Genomic DNA, 22,759 nt, shown 5'->3' on the forward strand with positions numbered 1-22,759 from the left:
TAAGACTTCTTTTGAATTCAGAACATTGAGGTAAAGTTTTAGGAAATATGGTGGAATACAAGAGATAGAAAATGTAACACTAAGGTGAGTAAACTTGTTGATCTCAGAGTTCATTAATAAATTTGAATTTTGATACTCTATATGTACTGAATAAAAATATTGAGGATGTTTGTAGAGTAAGAAACTTATCTAAGAATATTGAAACTAAGAAGTTTTCATGGAAAAATGTGTATTTGAAGTTAGGTTTGAATCTTCCAGCTTAAAAAAAAAAAAAAACACAAAACTGAACACTAGCCAAGTACCTGGGATTGTTTGAAGTAAATTACCTAATGGAAGGTAAGCTATGAAGACAAAAGTCGTAGGGTTCTGGTCTTGCTATCCAATGTGCTTAGAAGATGAGATTATTGCAGGTAAGTAAAGGTAAAGTAATGATTACAAAATAGAAAATATACATTGACTTTCTAATATACCCTGTGAGTATTATAGGAGTTCAGAGAAATGATTTATCTGTGGACAATAAAGATGATGATAGGTTTCCTTGTCTTTAAAGATGGGTAAGGTGTGGACTGTCAAAAGAATCTCAACATGGGCAAATAGTATGTATAAATAAAGATGAGGAAGGAAGGATTTTGGTAGATGAGAAACGTTCACTGAACATTCCTTCAAAGCAAACACTGTATCTGATACTCATTGCATATATATGAGTCCTAGTTCTTCAAGTATTTTAAATGCTCTTAATTTTACCTGGAGAAATATTGGTGTTAGCTTAATGCTGGTCTTTAGTGTGGGGTGTGATAATACTATAATTGGAATATTACCTGTAATGTCTTAAAACTAAATGTCTACTTTTCGTGCCTAAAACAATTTTTTAAAATTATTTCCTTATGTGCACACAATCCATTGTGAAGGAAGATGTCTGGGAATTATTTAATTAGTTAAAAATTATTTAATTATTCAGAGAATGTATTTAATTAAAATAAAATCTTTGGGGCTAAAATTATATGTGTTTCCTCCTTTTAAAAAATGGCATTGTCACTGTTTAAGAAAGTTATGATCTGGTATCCAGAGACTCTCAATTCTCAGTGACTTTGACGACATATTTGCTTTGTATTTTTTATTTTGTATTTTGTGTATTACCTGCTTGTTTTCTCATGCAAAACACAACCTAGTCAACAGAGGAATTGCATTCTTTGGAACTGCAGAGTGACAAGTGAACCCAGGCAATGCGGCAAAAGCAATTTAGACCATTGTTGGTCACATTGCCAGAGGAAAAACAAAGGTTTGGAGATTTGTACAACCAGTTAAATATTAACCTAGAAGTGTTACAAATCATTTACGTACACTATTGGTAGGCCAGAACTTCTCAGTTAGACCCATGCAATGATGAGGGTCAAGGAAGTGTACTATGCCTGAAGGGTCAGGAGTCAGAAACATTTCATGAACAACACTAAATTTGCCCATTCTAACTGCTACCTCTTCACTTCATATAACTTAGATGAAATCTTTACAATAGATGAACTTTTTTATTATTCACTTTTATTTATTGGAAAAGAATAACCAGGTGCCTGGGTGGCTCAGTCGGTTAAGCGTCTGTATTCAGCTCAGGTTCCTGGGATCTAGTCCCACATCCGGCTTTCTGCTCATTGGGGAGTCTGCTTCTCCCTCTACCTCTCTCTCTCTGTGTCTCTCATGAATAAATAAATAAAATCTTAAAAAAAAAGAAATTGAATAAGCAATTGAACTTTTTCTGGTTAATTTTTGTCACTTGATCAGTAATTTTAGTTTTATTTATTTTTTTAAAGATCTTATTTATTTATTTATTTGAGAGAGAGTGGGAGAGCAGAAACAGGGGGAGGGATATAAGGAGAGGGAGAAACAAGAGTCCTCGCTTAGCAGGGAGCTGGACACCAGGCTTCATTCCAATACCCTGGGATCACAACCTGAGCCATAGGCAGATGCTTAGCCAACCAAGCTTTTTTAAATCAAGGATTGAAGGATTTTAATTTCGGATTTTTAATTCAGTGTCAATACAAGTAATAACAAACCTCACTTACCCAAATACTGGTACCTTTTTTAATGGCACAATAGCAGCACCAGGATTAGATGTAATTGCTTCAAAGGTTAATTTTTAAAGTGACCAAACATTAATTTGATGATCATCTCTGATTTGCTAATTTCCATATTTAGATGACTTTTTCTTTAAATATAGTTCACTGATTTTATTCCAATTAAATATATCAATACCTAGCTCTTTCCTACCTAAATAAAATATTTCACCTTTTAGTCATGAGAAGTATAAAAGCTAATAAAGGAATTCAATATCCTGAACAATAGTGGAGTCACATGTGTACCTGGTAGAACTCATTTGAACCATCAGGAAATAAAAATAACTTAGAGATGACGATTCAGCATCTGAGAAGAAACAATAAAATCTTAAGTTATCAACCCATACTTTAATGTCTTTGAAAGGAGAATGGAGATTCTCTGAAGAGTTTCCAGATCATTGAGAAAGAAATGAATAACACTGTTTGTGCAAGTGGTTAGGAGTTAGAAAATTAAATCGAAGGATAATATTTATTACAAAAGGGACCATGGAGAAATGTTGACTGTGAAGGATTTACAAGAACTGATATAATTCTCTGTAATGAATGTTGTATACATAAGACAATATGTTCCGTATTTTGTGGTTGTTTAACAGACTGTCAACAGTAATTTTGACAAAGTGTTCCCCTTACCATTTGATTACAGCTTAACTCAGAAGGTGTAAATCCACAGTACAAAATATTTCAAAGTATAAAGTGCATGTGGAAGTCCTGTTAATAATATACTATTTGTCGGGTATACATGTGAGGCCGTTTTGCCTGTTCTCAGTATTACATTGTTATTGATTTGCTGTCTTAAGGAAAAAATGTAAAATAAACTTAAAACATTTTTAAAGATTTTTATTTATTTATATGACAGACAGAGATCACAAGTAGGCAGAGAAGCAGGCAGAGAGAGGGGAGGAAGCAGGCTCCCCGCTGTGCAGAGACCCTGATGTGGGGCCCGATCCCAGAACCCCAGGATCATGACCTAAGCCAAAGGCAGAGGCTTTAACCCACTGAGCCACCCAGGCGCCCCAACATTTTTAGAATAGTATTAGGTTTACAGAAAATTTGCAGAGATAGTATACAAAATTCTTTATTACCCCTCACGCAGTTAACATCTTACATCACCCCAGTGCATTTGTCAAAACTAATCACCAACATTGGTAATATTGCCATTAACTAAAACCGATCCTTTACTTTACTTGTATTTCCCTAATTTCTTGCTAATGCCCTTTTTCTATTCCAGGATTCCATCATTATGGAATTTATTTAATTACATTTAATCATTATGTTTGTTTAGCTTTCTCTGTTCTGTGACAGTTTCTCACACATCCTTGGTTACGATGATGTTGATATATTTGAGTACTTGTCCAGTTTTTGGTAGACTAGCTTTCAGTTTGAGTTTTTCTGATTTTTTTTGTTTTGTTTTTGTATGTTTACACCAGGGCTACAAGGCTTTAGGGAGAAGACTACAAAGATGAAGTGCCATTCTTCTCACATATATCAAAGATATGTAAAATCAAAATAATTTTTCACTGAAGGTATTAGCCTTGATCACAGATCTGAGGGAGTGTTTGCCATGTTTCTCCAGTGTAGTTATACTTCCTCCCTTTTTCCATACTCTCCACTTTGGAAAAATCTTGGGGATTTAAAACACATTCCTTCAGAGGTGTAGAAAAAAAGCATGATGCAAGCCCTTAGAAACACAGAATAAAGCAATGAAGTTACAAATATTAAGGTCAATTCCTACCAAAGGCAGACTGTTGGATCCTCAGCTTGGAAAAAAAATAAAGTCAGTTTATCTTCAAATGGAAGTTTGTCTTTGTTTCATTAAATGCTGATCATTGGTGTTAAGATTTAGATTATTATGCTTTAATGAAACTTAATTGTTATACTTAAAGGACATTTAAAATGTTGTTGTATGTGTTCTGGAAACAGTCATTGGAAATTGTTGAAGAAGAGATCAAAAGAAATTATAGAAGAGCCAAAATAATAAAAAGCAAATGAAAGTATTCTAAAAGCACACAAGTCACTTAAAGATTAAGGAACGACAGAAGTTACTATATTAGTGTATGAGTAGAGATGAATTATATTACTAGAATAAAGTGTGCTTGAACAAGTAAATATAAGCCAGTTAAGAATCACAATTATTTAGTGCTCCTAGAAAGCATTTTATAATTTCTTCATCGCAAATAATCAGAATATTTTTAACAGGGTATGCCAGGATAAAGACAGACAAATCAGTTAAGTAACTCCAGAAACTGATAATATTGCTTTCATAGGGTGATAACATTTTTCAATTCATTTATTCCTATTCTGGTTAATTAGGAGAATGTTTTGAGTGGATTCTGGCAGATTTGTTACTAATTAGTTTGGCTCAATAAAACTTTCTGCCTGGTACAGGATATAGTGACAGCCCTTATGTGGAGTAGTATTTATTATAGAGTAAAATCACTGGATTAGGTTGCTGCCTAAATAGATAATTTTCAGTAAATTTTTCTCCATCTTGTCTTGTGTCTTTCTTAAATAGGAATAGAAATGTGAATTAAAAATGGTAACTCTCTACTTGGTGGGTTAATACTTTCTGTAAAACATTCAAAACATTTGTCCATTCTCCTCATAGAAATTGAAGAAGTATGCATTTGTATCTATCAGTTATGCTGTATTAAAATGATTATACATTTGACAATGGCATATTTCAAGTAAAAGTAACATTGGACCTAGTTTTGTGAGTTTTTTTGTTTGTTTGTTTTTTGTTTTCAGAATTACGGTAGAAGCAGAAAGCTGTTTTAACATTTATAGTGAAATTGGGAGAAATAATTCCTTTATTGAAAAAAATGCCTAAAGTATCTCAAAAAAGTGATTTTTGAGAGAAAATGGCCAAGATCTTATTTCAGACCTGTGAGTGTTTGTGTCACTTAAAATAGCTTCATCTTCCTGCTGTCTGTATCACCCTATGCCAATCCATTTCCCAGTCCCATCAGGTGTATTGTTTTAAATCCCTCATCTGATCATACTTCATTTAGTAAAAATAAATAAATAAATAAAAATTGTGTGTGAGAAACTGAAGACTAGTTTTAGTTTTAGTATACTTCACAGGGCCGACTGGGACTCAGGTCTCATTAATTCAAAGTTAAACTTCAGGTATGCAAGTATGTTTTCAATGTCCTTATTTTTTCATGTTCTTTGTGTTTGCATTGGTGTCATTCCACTCACAGTATCTTACTTTTCTTTTTTTAAGACTCTTGGGGGTGGGGGGTGCCTGGTTGGCTCAGTCAGTTAAACCTCTGACTCTTGATTTCAGCTCAGGTCATGATCTCAGGATTGTGAAATGGAGCCCCATGTTGGGCTTTGTGCTGGGCGTGGAGCCTGCTTAAGATTCTCTCTCTTTCTTCCCCTCTGCCACTCACCCCACTCCTCTTAAAGGTTAAAACAAGAAAAGGCTCTATTAGGTACTTCCTCTGTGAATTTTTCCCATAATCTCCCGAAGCACTTTCTTGCCTCTTCATTTAGCACTCAGCTTATTCCTGACTCCTGTATCCTACTGTTTGGATACTGCTTGTTTAGTCATTCTTATTTTACTTCAGGTTGTGTAAAGAAATTTGCATTTCTCATTGCAAGTGAATAGCACAGTTGCTGTCAAAGAGTAAACCAGTCAATAAATATTGATAGAGGAAAGAAAAGGAAATGTATAGTGAAAAGGAAGTGTATAGATTTTAATTTCAGTGGAAAAAAAAAAGATAAATGCCATCAAGAAATACCTAAATAATTTCATCTTGTTTATGGTACAGGAATGATTTTCTTTCTCAGTTGTTTAATATGATAGATACTGATATACAACATTATCCCCTTACAATTTCTTCTTGAGAAGGAATATTTGCTATACAAAATATTATAAGAGAAAAATCCTTAGCTATAGATTTAGTTTCTCTTTTTCTCATTTGAGGACTTCATTAACAAATGGTCCTTACATGCCTAAAAACCAGTGTTACAAGAGCATCTAATGTAATACTATGCCTCCAAGTATTAGAAGCAAAGGAGTCAATATTTATAACTTTTAAATTACTAATTTCCAAATAATACTTCCTGAACTATCATATCTAGGTATATAAATTCCCTTTTTGAGATGCTACTTCTACTTTCTTCTTCTCATTGATATTCTGACATATATTTGGAATTCAAGCTGTTTTCTAAAGATAAACTCTGAATCCCTAATGATGATTGCATGTTTAATTGGGGAAGTAAGGATCATGTGTGGTTCCACCTACCATGATTTCTAACCCCCTTAACCTTCGCAGAACAACTAGTCTATTCTTTGGAAGTTAGAAGGGTGATAGTATCACAACTTAGATATAAAATGACTTCACAAATTTAAATATGTGGTAAAGAGACACATCTTTAAAAGAATTGTAGGTTTGAGCTGTTGACATGTGGAGCTAACTGGAACCAAATAGAAAAACATTCAACTCAGTCATTAAAGAGCCACAGCACCTTAAGTCAAAAGAGAAAGACTATGGAAAACTTAAGATGATATTTGAGTAAATATATCTCAAATATATTTGGGATATATTGAGTAAGATGATATTTCACAAGCTGAAGGTGGGATGAAGTAAGCCTATTCTTCAATGCTATTTTCAGATATGGCTTATGAGAAGTAAGGCTTGTGGAGTACTATCAGCTTTTTGGCTACTTTCAAGTAGATAAGGTGTTAATTAATTAAAATATTAATTAATTAATTAAAATATTAATTAATTAATTAATTAATTAATTAAAAATATTCCCTATCCCCCAAATTTATCATTGCTATGAAACATTAACTTCTTTGTGTCTCCAAATCTTCTACTTGAAAAAGACTATATGATTAATTGGTCCCTATTATACTATTATACAGGGTGTATGAGTGCAGATAACCTGATTTTTTTCAAGCTCAAGTCTTTGAATCTAGATGATTTACATCTGGAACAAATGTCAAGTCTATACCAAGATCCTGGACTTTGAGCCTCATGCTGGGATTTGATAGGACTTCTTGGTAACTCCTTAGAAAGGAGATGAGGATATTTTACCTATAGAGAGGAAGAAAGTGAACAATTGTGGCCAGAGCATTGCCTGTGGTAGATTGTAATACTCTTTGTAATCATTTGTTGTAACAGGATTATATAACCCTGTCCATTACCATGTGAGATACAATACCTCTCTATGGAGGTATTGTGCTCACCCCACTGACTTCTGGTTTTATTTCTCTGTCTGGTAGAATATATGAAGAAGTCTGAGTATACCAATGAGAAGAAGGTTTAAGAGTGACAGTATGTTTCAACACTTCTCCCTTTTTCCTTTGGCCATGAGCATGGCATGCCCCGAATATAAGCTGTTGCCTAGTTGCTAGAGTAAAAAAGACCCAAGAAGACTACTGGGGTGGAGACAGCTGAATTGCAGCTGCCACAGCTTTAATGTAACGCGAGCAAGAAATAAGCCTTTGTTGTTTCAAACCTTTGAGATTTGGAGGTTGTTTATTTCCAAGGCATAACCTACCATTAGCTGACTAGTAACCATCTGAGAGCCATCTTCTCATGATTTTACTTATAGCTCCTGCCACTCTGCTGCAAAGTTCCTACTAAATAAATACTAGGTATGCACATGAGTGAAAGGCATGTAGATGTCTAGTCATTCATCATTGAGTTTTTCATTTGAGAAAAGCCCCATCCCCATTATAGATTTATTTTTTCTCTCATACCTACATGATGACTCAGCAACTAAATCTTTGAGAGGATTAGAATTTCTTTTAATTAAAAATCAACATTGCTGGGGTGCCTGAGTGGCTCAGTAGGTTAAAGCCTCTGCCTTCAGCTCAGACCCTGATCCCAGTGTCCTGGGATAGAGCCCCACATTGGGCACTCTGCTCAGCAGGGAGCCTGCTTCCCTTCCTTTCTCTCTGTCTGCCTCTCTGCCTACCTGTGATCTCGGTCTGTCAAATAAATAAATAAAATCTTTAAAAAAAAAAAATCAACATTGCTAAGTAAGGATGCAATTGAAATGTAGGTCTTGATTACTCAGTGCATAGGTCTGAATGGGTGATAATTCCTATCAATGCAAAATGACTAATATCTCTTATAAATCAATAGGGTAAAAATCAGTAATTTCATAGGAAAAGATGGGCATGAGGAAATTAAAATGTCTTAAAGTTACATACAAATGAAAATAAAAATTAACATCATTTAAAAAATATTAACAAACAACATATAACAAATAGTGATAATTCACTGCATTGACAGTCACTTGAGTAAATAGGAGAACGCATATATTGGTGATAGAACTTTTCAAGAGGAAAGTTTGGCAATGCCCATCAAAATTTTTAAGAACACATGACTTTTAACTCAACAGTTCTAACTCTAACAATTTATTATACAGATATATTTACATATAAGCAAAATGACATGTGTATGTGTATATATATATATATATATATATTTAAGGATGTTTAATATGATACTGTTTGTAATAGTAAAAGAATGAAAGTAATCTAAATGTTAACAAGGGAAATAATGATGTGTCTATGTAGACATTAAAAAGGATTAATAATTTTATGTATAATCATCTGGAAATATATCCAAAATATACCTTTATGTGGAAAAAGGTGAAGAGGAGTTTGTACTATGCTGCCTTATAGGTCAAATTAAATTATATATTCAGCCCAATATATGTGATGCTTAGATAGGGTGACCATATATTTCAGTTTGCCCAGTATACTTTAATTTTTATCTATTGTCCTAGCATAATTAATACTTGCACACCCTTTCACTCTTAAAAGGGTCTAAGTTTGGTCAATAAATTATATGTATACTTTATGTTTCAGTGCATATGCCTAGACTATTTCTTACAGTATGCACAAGAAACAAATGATGGCTGTGGGTCGGGGATGGAAAGAACATTTAGTTTACTTTATGTATCTTTTATGTAGCATGTATTATAACCCAGTGTATGGATTTCCAATTCATAACTTAGTATTAAACATTTGAAACTAATTGCTCAAATTTATCTCCATGAGATTTTTATGTAATGTGAAAATATTGGGAAATACAATAATGATTAAAATAATACAAAGTTATACTGTGTAATGTGAAAAGAAAGAGCAAATGGAATCACAAAAGAATGTTTAAGGGTACAGTGATCTAGAATTGCATTCTGCTGCTCAAATGCCAAACTGTGGCCCTAAAGGGAGTCTGATTTTCTCCTTGACCTCTTGATGTTTTGCAAAAATAAGATCTCTGAGGTAATTATAATGCCTTCTAGTAATAGACTGCTATTTTGTAAATAAATCTTGTGTCTTTTCAGTTCTTACTAGGATATATTATCTATTTGAACACCATTTTCAGTTCTTACTAGGATATATTATCTATTTGAACACCATTGCCAAACTCAGAGGACTTTTTCCTCAAGATCCAACTTTTTTTTTATGCTAGAAGGCTATCATAAAATCAAGTATTTGGCGACAGACTTCATTAATTATTTGTTACAATGTAAGCTTCTGATATGGAAGCGGCTTTACTTGACTGGTTCCCTGTGATAATCCATTAGCTGTAATAGTGCCTGGCATATTGTGAGTATGCAATAAATATTTCTTGAATAAATGAGTAAATGGATTAATGAAGGAAAGATTTCAGTTTGACAGGTATTCTTATACTCTAATATTGTTCTGTAAATTGACATAAACTTTCTTCAGGGTGAGACATTTTAACACAACCACCAAATTTAAAATGCACTTTTTTAATCAGCAATTTTATTTCTGGAAATTTATCCTGTGAAGATGCTCATACAGTGCACTGGAATTCTCACTCATACAACATACATGTTCCACGTGACATTACTACAAATAGTAAAAATGTCATAAATATCCATGTAGCCATTTTTAGGAAAATAATTCAAGTCATTATTTTAGATCCATAAATGGAATATAATGAAGACATTGAAACTAACAAAATTGGTATGCATGTTCTGAGTTTGAATTAATTTATAAGAAAGAAAAGAAAGCACAAGGAGGAAAGAAGGCAGGGAGAGAGAAATCTACCAGCAAAGAATCCCTAGATTTGCACAAATACGAAACTTGTAGTCAGCAATGGAATAATTAAGTTTATCTCTTTTATAAGTTTGATTTAAAAATTATAAACTTTCACAAAAGTTTCTAAAATGAATATAAATACAGTATGTGTGTTTATTTGATTATTAGTTGTGCTTTCTGTAAAGCTGGTATCCTGATTTTTTTATGCACTTCTTTGCCACTTATTCTAATTCATAGTAGACACAAAAATTATGTGATTTTTGGATGATGTATCTAAAACTAAGCTATCAAGAGATAATCTCAGAAATAAAGTGAAAAAATCAGGTATATTGTTACATATGTTCTCTGTTATGTGAACTAGACAGATTTAAAATAAGAAGGTTGGACAAATTTCTTCTGATAAATATACACATTTAAACATTTTACCATGCCTTATATTTGGGAAGAGGCCCGTGGCTCAACATTTTGTTGACATTAGTTTGAACTCCTGTCATACTTTATTGTATACATACAAAAAGGCACAGCTAGGCTCCAGTTTGTTTTCTACCTTTTACTTCTCTGTCACTCTAAGCAGTATAGCTATCTCCATGCTCTTTTATTAGGTAATGCTAAACTAAGATCATTATGCAGATGTGTGAGTCAGCAAAAATCAGCACCTAACAAGCATCCGCAGTTACCCACCTCCTGCCTCATGAACATAAAACGATTTTTATTTGGCTGGGCAATGCAACTTCTATTTGAGTACACTGTGCGTAATTCTAAATAGAATTGTCTCATGATCTACATTCTGGTTAAGTAGAACAAATTGATTTCAAACTGCCAATAGTCCACATCTCTTTACTATAATGTGTAGTGTAAGGCATGAGTTCATGTTTGATTTTCAACCTCTTTATCATAACCCTAAACTTGTTAAAGATTGTGACTTTATAAAGGATTATTTTAAAATAGTGTTTCATTGAAGAAGTAATCCCCACTATGCCTTTTGGTGATCATGAAAACTTGGTAAAGCTTTTGAAGTAGTTTTAGAAATAAAATGTTGGAGAGCTTTTATATAGGATTATTTGTAGGACTGAATTCCACTTTACTAACATTTATACAAACAATATATCCCAGTGTTCTGTTAGAACATGCAGAAGTGAGAATGAGTCAGAGAGCCAGAAGCCAACCAGAAAAATGAGAGCCGTGAGTGTCCAGACTTCTGTGCCAACACTTCCAGAAGGGACTTGGTGAGTTGACAGATGATAAAGTTATGATTAGGTAACAAGTAACCCAAATGACATTTCTCTGTTATTTTTAAAGCCTAAGAAGATCTATGTAATTGAAATATTCATTTAAAACACTTTGAACTCTGAGTAAGAAGGAAACATAGACTATAATTTAAATATTCCTTGACCTCCTGCTTTCAAACAGGTTAAAGCACACCAATTTTAAGGAAAATATCTATTTCCAAATAATTACAGTTCTTGGGCTTGTGAGAGGGTGATATCTTGAAAAGCATTAACTGTAATAGATGTATGATAACTGCCATTTGACTGACACTTAGGTACTACTTGAAGGACTTCTCCAAGGACAGAAGATTCTATCTCATAAAAAGCTGGATACCCCCGAAGGACAAAAGAGTAAGTGCTCTTGAGAAGATTTTTTATTTGCATATGTTTTCAGCAGAGAATTACAAGAGAAATCATTATACTATTAAAATTAAATCCATAAAATGAAAATAATGCTTATAGAGCTTTTACAATTTGTCAGGCATTTTATACATATAAAATCTCTTAATTCTCAAAAAAAAAAAAACCCATACGATGTAATTTTATAAATAAAGTGACAAGGGCTTAGAAAGGTTAAAAATTCCCAAAGGTTCTGCCTTTAGTAAATGGTAAAGCTCATATTCAGATATAGGCAATTGGACTGAATGTAGTAAGCTATAAAAACTAAGGATAAATTTCTACTGAAAGTATTTTTATTTTAAAATTCTGAATGTCTAAGTGAAATATGAGAATGTTTAGTTCTTATTTTACCTATTTTTTTCAGAAGATTACTCAGTTATAAGAGGTGTTTATCTTGATTGTTAGGTGTTATTGGCATATGATAAAAACAATTCCAAATTGTGTATTTTGCCTCTTAAAAGGTATGCAGTCATTAATACTGAAGTATAGAAAAGTGATTGATAAACAGATGCCTCTACTTGTAATATATTTTGTGTACAATTTTTGTTAATTCATCCTTGTGGTTTATTAAAAAAAATTAGATGTGAGAAAAGCAGATTAAAAAAAAAGATTTTATTTATTTATTTGAGACAGAGAGAGAGAGAGAGAGAATACAAGCAGGGGGAGGAGCAGAAGAAGAAGGAGAACCCAGATTGGGGCTCAATCCCAGGACCCTGGGATCATGACCTGAGCCAATGGGAGACACTTAACTGATGAACTACTGAGGCATTCCAGAAAAGCAGATGTTTTATGTTTAATAAAAACTAACTACTTAAGAAATGCTTTCTGATATAAACATTATACTTGCTACATAGAATTTGGTTAATGCATGTTTATTTTTTAATATATGAATTAAATCTAAGATTACATAGATATAAAAAATAGCCTTTGAACATTATACAAAGGTTGGATAGTTAATCCTGATGTCTTTCTTATGTAGTAAAATAATTATGTTCAAGAATTAATTTTTACTGGGGCACCTGGGTGGCTCAGTGGGTTAAAGCCTCTGCCTTTGGCTCAGGTCATGATCTCAGCGTTCTGGGATCCAGCCCCGCATCGGGCTCTCTGCTCAGCAGGGAGCCTGCTTCCTCCTCTATCTCTGCCTTCCTCTCTGCCTAGTTGTGATCTCAGTCTGTCAAATAAATAAATAAAATATTTTAAAAAATTAGTTTTTACTCTACATATTTTAAATTTAGTTTATGACTTACTTTTATTTTGCATGTTGATTTGTTTTATTTTAATCAATTATTTATAACATGAAAATATCTTTGAGCTAAAAGAAGCAGAAAAAGTTTGAAAAAATCAAATGCATTATCATTATCAACAAAACATGATGAAGAAATTGGGGCTCAAGACATAGTGCTCACCTTTGCTAATATAAAGAAAATATTAGAATGTGTATCCTAATGGAAGCTATTTGGGGAGAAATAGAAGTATATATAAAAAATTAATGAGATTTTTTCAAAGGTTTATGAAAGCTATAAATAATTTGTGATATATCAGTTGTGGGGAAAAGCAGTGAAGGTAGACAGTATTCTGATTCTGAAAGAGTCCATTTTATTCGAGGATGACAATCCGTAAAGAAAAACAAAGCATATTAAAATGACACAATATTTTGACAGTTGGTATGTGAAAGGTAAGTACCTTCTTGTGGTGGGATAAATGATGGCTGTGCAGATCTGAGAAGACCTGTGAGAGGAAACCATCAGAAGATAATGAGGTAGGACTTAGTTGCTAGTACACTCTTGCATACCTTTTGCAAATGCATAACTGACTACATAAGAATTTTTCAAGCTGCCCTGTTATGAAAGAAAAAAAAGTGAGTATTTAATTTTAATTGGAGGGATTTTTAATAAGCCTTGAAAATGGTGCTTAATTCCACCCTATACTTTACTTGTATCCTCCTCCAAGAGCACACAGATTCCCAGTCACAGCAGTGTTTTAGAGATTCAATGTATTATGTATTATGTAATTGATTATAAGGCTATAAATAATATCATAAATAAAACCAGTATAATTATATTACAACAGAGGCCAAGAATCTATTCGTAAACTATCAAATGATCCTGCTGAAGAGACATATGTTTTCCATAAGATAATGAAGTATAGAATGTGTTAAATTTATTTGCAAGCAAGCCTGAGATTTTACGTATGTCAAACTTTGGAGAAACTATATGTTTTTCATGAAAGATACAAATGATTCCTTTCTTTAAAAAAAATTAGAAGCAGAAAAGTTTCAAACCTATTTCAGTCATGAGTATTCCATAGCTAAATTAAAATCCACAGTTTTATATCTGGTATTCAAAAAGAGTATTTTAAATTGAAGAACTTTCAGCTATTTGTTTTAACATGGATCTTAAATTACTCTGAGATTTTCTTGGGTAACAAAACATAATGGAATTTATAGATGTTAGCCTGAGAATTAGTAACTATGTCATTCCTATTAGTAATGGGAAAACTTGATGACCTGGATTCCATTACCTGGAAAAAAAAAAAAAAACAATAACAACTAGATTCACCTCTTGCCTGTTGTGTAAATAGGATTCACACTACCCAGAATGTCAAACTCAGTTATAAAAGAAACTAGGATATGAGGCTATCTTGTAAGCAGTCACACACAGGTAGCAGGGTTAAGTCTAGAAGTACTAACCTGTGTGCTTCTCTTCATATCTTCTGGCATTTCATTGGAACCTTAAGTAAGCTTCTTTCATCTTCTCTCTCACCATACATAGAAACAAACAAAAAAAGTATTTAGAGAAAACACTGGCCTACATGATAAACTGAATGATTCTAATGTGTACTTGGAGAGCAAGTTTTTCTCCATCCAAAGATAATTTTAGACCAGAGGTAAATGCGGGGAGGGAGAGACTGGTGGCTTAGGGGCGACTTAGTATGAAAGGAAGGAGTGGAGAAACAAGAGTCATGGACATGAAAAAGAACACAAATTCCCGTTACTGATTCTGCATCACTATCTATTCATAGCCTCGGGACCACTTGCAGTCTAGCAGTTGGAGTCACTAAGCTCATCTGAATATGAGTAGGTTGTCCTGGGCATTCTGTATGGCAGTAAGATATGAAAAAAAAAAAATCCTAATCCAATTTTATGGAGGAATTGAATAAAACTATTTTGGAATTTTCCTGTAGGCCAGGTCATTTTTGCACCCTGTGCTATTTGATATTTATCTTTAACTGACCTGTAAGTTCCAAATATGTGAGGTCTTCCATTGATGAATGTATTTACATGTATTTTTTAAAATACTTTATTTTTTTAAACACAGTGTGCTGCCATAGTACAATTCTCTAGATGTTCTCAATTCAAAGAAAGGGGGTGAATTAGTTTCTTAAAGAAACAAACAAACCTTAAATTATTTCCTGTCAACAAAAATCATCAAGGAGATCTTATTTAATATATTTCTTACATTCACTACTGGTTTGTGACTTTCAGAATGTGAACTATCAGCTTGAAAATATCACATGGGAATAACTACTACAACAGAGGAGTTACTTATTTTTCAGGTACTCTTACTGGAATTCAGAATGGCTGTGTATTTATATATGTTCAGCTTCTCTTCAGAGTGATGATACTTATACTGTTCTTCAGGGAATTTAGGGAGGAGCATTTGTAAGTTTTATAATTGACTCTAAATTTCACTTTCAGAAGAATTTTACACTCGTATGTTTTATTTAACATCAAAGAATTCAAGTTTGTGTGTTTAGTTATATCACGAAGGTATCAGTGAAACTTACTAATTCATAGCAAATGCAAAGAGGAGGGGAAAAAAGACACTGGGCAAAGTTTAGGTAGTAAAAAATGAAAAATAAATTTTAACGGCAACTTAAATATCACAAAGAATTTAGTTTGTAGTTGTTGTCCCAAGATAATTTCAGTATAGGGAAGTAACTTTTCAAGTCTTTCCCTATTCAAGAAATATGGTGTGGGGCACCTGGGAGGCTTAGTCGGTTGAGGCTGCAGCTCTTGATGGCTCTTGATCGTGGCTCAGGTCATGATTGCACAGTTGTGAGATCAGGCCCTGCGAAGGGCTCTGTGTTCAGCTCAGAGTCTGCTTGTCCCTCTCCCTCTGCTCCTCCCTCCAATCCTTCCACCCCACCAAGTAAGTAAATAAATAAATTCTTTTTTAAAAAATCTGGTGTTATATATTGGTAAGATTCTCTGAAAATGATATGGTGCATGATTGCAAATCAAAATGCATAATCACAATCTCAGATTGGGTGATCCAACTTCTGAAAATTTGATTTAAAGAAACAGTTTTCTAAAACTAGAATGCTATATGCTAAGCAAAGTTTGTTAAAATTTTACCTACGGAATCATAAAATTGAAAATACTATGTCTAAGGAAGTGTCTAAAGGTTATGATACATCAGCTAAAAGGAATGTGACGTAGATGTTAAAAATGACAAATACGAAGGAGAAAGGAAAATGTTCATGCAAAAAGCCCAAAATTATACTTTTTAAAACTGGTATATATAACATGTTACATAAAGTTAAAGTGATGTAGAATGACAAAATACTTGAATAGAGCCAGCAAAATTGTATTTAATGTGAATTGTGTTGAATTGTATTGAATCCATATGATTAAGGGCTAAAACAAATTCATATCAATCTCACCCCTTGAGGAAGTCTAGCAGTAATGTGAGACTCAAACTATTATTGGTGTCTTTTTTTCCAAAATTATTTTAATGTTTTTATAGTCTTATTGAAAATACTTATTTTTAAATGACAAGAAATTATAAATTAAATATTATGATATTTAAGTACTACCTTTTCTTCTGTCTGTTTAAGAAAGAAAAATCACAGATTTAAACATCTAGCTCAAATCTGTTTTCCTTAATGAGGCTAGGCATACAGTAGGAAACTGATAAAGATCTTGTTGACAAATGGAAATAGCTAGGAATTAAAATTAGCCTGCTTATACTAATCAATACATAGAAGACATTGAGGCATATACATTCATTAGAAAATCATTACGGCACATAAAAGATGTATTTGAAGCCACAGTAATATAAAGCTTTAAAAGATGTGTTTATTGCACGTCTTAATAGGTGGAGAGTGATAAGGAAGCAGTCATTAGTGCAGTGTTTGTAAAGTGTGGTAAATGGACCATTGCAGTTCTCTGCGGTCTATCACGTTTTCTGCAGATGGAGCTGCTGTTTGGGGGCAGGGGGTTGAGGGAGGAGAGAGAAGCAAAAATTTTCTTTATCTGTATTTCCCAAATTTGAAATGTAAAATGTACAATCCATTCAGATTTTGATTTAATATTGTTAGAGTCTTAGCAGTCTCTACATTTTTAAAGTTTTCCTGTGAACTACAGATTCCAGTTGTTGAGTGGGCTTTTGTTATCATTCATTAAACAGGCTCAGTAATTTTTGTCAAGGTGTTTCACATCATTTATTTTTTATTGTTTATGTTTAATAATTTATCATATATCACATTTTGCTGCCATTACACTAATTTAAGATATGAATCAGTGGCTCAGAAATAGTTTATTTAAAAGTTGTGGGATGGACCAAGTAATGTGAAAAATACATTAAGAATATATGTAGGAATTTAGTAGTGCACATATAGAATGTGCAAACTATGTGCTGGGAAAACTCAAACTTCAGAGAGGCAACTGTCAAAGATAGTTTTTTTTAAAATGGGAGGTTTAAGGCTGAATATTCTAAAATTGGATTTTATTGGAGAATTTCATTCTTAAAGAGTAACATAAAACCACTGGAGTGTTTTCATCATTTTCCATTGAACCCAAGTGATTTCTCTGGAATACAACTGATATTTACACAATAAACATCAAATAATTTTTGTAGGTATAGAGCAACATAGTCTATGTTTGTAAGGAGGTCATCCATATATGTTTATAGTATTATTCTAAACTCTGTTATTTTTTTTTAAAAGATTTTATTTATTTATTTGACAGAGAGAGAGATCACAAGTAGGCACAGAGGCAGTCAGAGAGAGAGGAGGAAGCAAGCTCCCTGCTGAGCAGAGAACCCGATGCAGGCCTCGATCCCAGGACCCTGGGACCATGACCTGAGCCGAAGGCAGAGGCTTTAACCCACTGAGCCACTCAGGCGCCCTAAATTCTGTTATTGATATTAATTTTGTGATCATGCTTTTTATTGAACAAATGATTAATTAGTCATTAAATGTGGGGAAGAGAACAAAATTACAGAGGCTTCATGAATATTTTTACTTCTTAGAAGGAAAAGAGGTTAAAAATCACATCTTTTGCAGAAAAATACATAAAACCAATTCTGAACTTAGTTACAGATACACTCAGAAAAACAAGTAGCTATTGGAAAACATTCTTTTCATACATGCAGTGTTGACAGTGATATTAAGTCAATGATACATAATGTGGAAAAAACATTTACTATTATATAAACATATCTATTTGCTTTCTTTTTAGATGATTGATATCACTAAAGTGCATAGTGTGTTTATGTGTGTGCGTGTGCATGCATGCAAAGCATATCTACGTATTTCATATATATAGGTATATGCATTACTGAAGTATATATCTATTTTTGAAGGAGAAATGTCCTACTTGTTAACAAAATTATACACATGATAAAGAAGTTTTTTACTTTATAATCTATGCAGTAAATTTAAAGTAGATCAAAAATGATAGAGTTGTAGATCAGTGTTTTTCCCTTAAAAAAGTATATAAACCTCACCACCCCATATCATCTGATAGCTGTTGCCCTATCAGTCAATTAATTGTGAATTTGTTGCTAAACTTCTCCAAGGAGATGATGATATTCATTCTCTTTGTTCTGTTAGCTGATACCGATTTCTTTTCTACTCCAAGTTGTTTTCAAGCACAATATTGCCTCAAACAATTCTTGATAAGGAAGCCATTAAAATCCACTTCTCTAAACCCATCAAGGATTTTCTAGTACTTTGAGTTCTCAGTAGCATTTGAAAATAGCCATTTTTTTAACATCCTTAAATAATATTTGCTCCCCTCTGGTAATCTTTTCGCCTCATAATTTCTTACTACATTGTCAAATTTAATGTTTCTTTTTCTTCTTTTAACTTAGCAGTTTTATCTCTTTGTAGAGGAACCATCTACAAATATGCCATTCCACAAGACACAGGTCTCACTGTCATTCAGCATTTTTAATCACTACATCATTTACTTTCTTCAAAATTGGCTTCCACAGTACATTTCTCTACTCATTTTCTATTTTTATCTTTTGGTCTGTCTTGGCTTTTTGGTTGGCAAATGCATCATTCTCTACTCAGCTGTTGTATTTTTTAGTTCATCATGCATCTTAAATTATCTTTCCTTTTATTCTATATGGTCTGATATTTCATCTAAGCTTATAGCCACAATTGTTATTTATGTACAGATGGCTCAAAAGTTGTCCAGCTCAGACTCCATTTTCTGTTCCAGAACTGGGTATCTAACAGTTCTCACATTTTCAGGTAATAAATGCAGCATATCTCAAAATGAACCCACACCCTCCCAATCCCCCAAGACACCTTTTTCTTTTATTCCTTAACAGTAATAAAAACTACTATCTGTGTTATACTGATAGTGAATAATCTAGGAGGTACCCTATATGTTTCTTCTCCCATACCCCAATATCTAATTTATTACTGCTCTGTAATTTACCTTTTAAATAGCTCTCATATCTCTGTTTTTCATCATCTCTATTTCCTTCCTCATGGTTCAGGCTATGAAATTCTCCTGCCTGGGTTAGTACAGTACTTTCTTAACTCTGCTCTCATAAACACTTCTGCCCTGCCAAAGAATATTCTCCACATTATAGAGTAATAATTTCAAATTTGCTTATGTTGCTGTTTTCCTGCTTAACCCCTCTATTGATCTGTAAGGTATTTATTGAGTACCAGGTATGTGTCGGGCATTGCTCTAGGTACAAAGAACACAGTAGAAAGCAAATAGGAAATAGTAGAGTGCATAGGGTGTACTGATGTATTAGGTATGTGCTATGAGAAAAAGAGAGGAGGGAAGTATGAATAATAAAACTTTTTTCAGAGCAATCAGGTAAATTGTACAGTTTCCTAAGATGGGAATAAGAGCAGCTAGAGAAAGTTTCAGTAATTTTGTAATGGAAATGCTAAGTGTGGGATGCCCAGTAGACATGCAAGGTGAATTGTTGAATATGCAGTAATGCATATGGATATAGAGCTCAAAAATGAGGCTGGAATTAGACATCTAAATTTGGTAGTAAATAGCAAATAGTGTTTCAAGCCATGAGACTAGGTATGATTACAGAAAATGCAAACAAATAGTGAAGAAAATGGGAGAAGACTGATTCAGGAGCAGTCAGGGAGGTAGGAGGACAAAATACCTGTTTAATGAGCTCCTATTACACAGTCATTGAATGAATACATAAATAAATTAGTTTGCTTATAAATTACAACCCACAGTGAGGTTTGTCAAAGAGAACAAATCTTGTTTCTTGTTTTTTTGTTCCTTTTTAGTAAAAAAAAACACTACTGATCCACATCAGCAAACCAGGAACTTAGGACAATTCCTTGACATTACACTCTCTGATGAAGTGCTCCCCTTAGGAGAAATCTCTCTGTACTATTCCTGTCCAAATATATATATATATATATGACCCAGAAGTGCATATGTGTATTTATTTTATAAAACATATAATTATGAGTTAGGATTTTGTAAGATAAGAAACTGCCTGGATATACAGGGACAACTGGGTGGGCTCAGTTGGTTAAAGACTGCCTTTGGCTCAAATCATGATCTTGGACCTCTGGGACTCATCCCACATCAGGCTCCCTGCTCCGGGGGGATTCTGCTTTTCCCTCTAACCCTCCCACCATCTCATGCTCTCTCTCTCAAATAAATAAATAAAACCTTAAAAAAAAAAAAAGAAAAGAAACTACCTTGATATGCAAACTTCCCTACAATGATAGCTATTTATCATTAAATGAGGACTGGAAGCATTAGTGTAAGATGCAAACATTATCATTATTACTGATAGGAAATTATTAACAATTTAATAACATTCTGTGTTCTTTTGCAATAAATCACTTTTTCTTAATTTACCTTAATGTTATGATCCATGTGAGTTCCAAATGTCTAGTCAATGATATGCAGATGTCAAGAGTTTGAGAAATGCTGTATTAATGAGTAGTCTGAACTATAAACCAAGTATTCCAAATTTATCCCAATAGTTGGTTCCTAAAATACTACTTTTTACCTGTTTTCTTAGCATATATTCTTGGTTCTTGGAAAAAGTGAAGTATATGATAGTTGAGGAAGATAGAACTCTCTTTTTCAGGGCTCCAAAGCCGTTCTTCTACCTAATAGTAGATACATTTAATTGACAATTAGCAGTAGGTCACAATTGAGTCATAGGGACTACAGTAATATTTTATTCTTGTTCCATCAAAGCATATTTTTAATCTAATATATTTTTAACAACTATTATGAGATGTATCAAAGCCTCTTTTAAAATACTTTAATGTAGTAATACCACCCCCCCCCTTTCTGTGGAAAAGAAGTTTGCTTTGTACTTCAGCAGGTAAAGGCATAGACATCTTTCTGTAACATTAAGGAAAATTAGAACAAGAAGTCAAATAACATATTTATGTTTATTTGGGATCAGAGTCTCTTCCTTTCTTAAAGACATTCACAAAAATGGCCGTGGGAGATTTGCTCCCAGAGCTTCCTTGATAGCTTGCTATAATGTATCGAAATCATACCAATTTTTTAACCTCTAAACTGTTTTTGATTAAGTGGTTAGGCTTGAACTTGAAATAAAACATGTCTTCAGATCTTCCCCCCCTTTTTTTTTAAGATTTTATTTATTTATTTGACAGAGAGAGAGCGAGAGAGAGAGATCACAAGTAGGCAGAGGGGCAGGCAGAAGCAGGCAGAAGCTCTCTGCTGAGCAGAGAGCCTAGGAGCCTGAGACCATAAGCTGAGCCAAAGGCAGAGGCTTAACCCACTGAGCCACCCAGGTGCCCCCAGATCTTTCTATTCTTAAAGCTAAGAATTAAAATTGGCAGTAACTGGAGGGGACCTTGCAGCCCTATAAACCGCTTAATATTTTATGGGATTTCTGTGTGTTAAGAAAAATGGTAAGCATGTTTAGCAAACAGAAAGAAGCTGCATCAGATTTTCTGTTTAATTTAGTGATGAGCCTGCATAGGAAAACAGTATGAAAGGGAATCTCTGAATTTATGCATTAATTTATGACTTAATTTATGCATAATGTATGATTTAACATCTCCCCTCAAAAAAAGGACAGAATCTTTTGCTTTCATTTTGATGCTTGCTTGACTCTGCCAGGCCTGCTTTTGATTAGATATACAAAGATAAAAGTATATTACCTTAATTGTCAGACACAAATGAAGAATGAAAGCAGAGAGTCAGTTTCTTGTATTTTACTATCTAGAAGATTCAGGCAGCTGCTAATTATTATGTTTCAAGGGAAGGAAAGGAGAGGATAGGGGAGGGGAGGGGAGGAAAAAGGAGAAAGAAGAAAGAAAGGGAAAGAAAGAGGGAGGGAGGGAGGAAGGAAATAAGAGGAAAGGAGGGAAGGAAAGGGGGGAAGAGAGAAAGGAAGGAAAGAAGAGAAAGGAAAGAGGGAAAAATAAGAATAAGAAAAAAAGGTATGAAAAAGAAAAAGAAGGAAGAAACCGTAGGGCTAGCTTTGGTTCATTATAACTATCTCTTGGTTTCAGTCTCATAGTTAATATAGATGTCAGGTAAGATCTATTGGGCTTCTTATATCTGTTATATTATTAAGTATTCTTCCTCTATTGGCTAATTTAAAATTTCACTGAAATATCTACAAATGAGGCTATATATCTTGATGATAATAATTCTAAACTGCATTAGGCACCTAATTTGCTTACTATCACTTCTTGGTATAATAGTAATTTTTTTGAAAGTGACT

This window comes from Lontra canadensis, unplaced genomic scaffold (assembly GCF_010015895.1).
Source record: "Lontra canadensis isolate GAN:19392208 unplaced genomic scaffold, GSC_riverotter_1.0 scaffold4, whole genome shotgun sequence".
NCBI lineage: Eukaryota > Metazoa > Chordata > Mammalia > Carnivora > Mustelidae > Lontra > Lontra canadensis.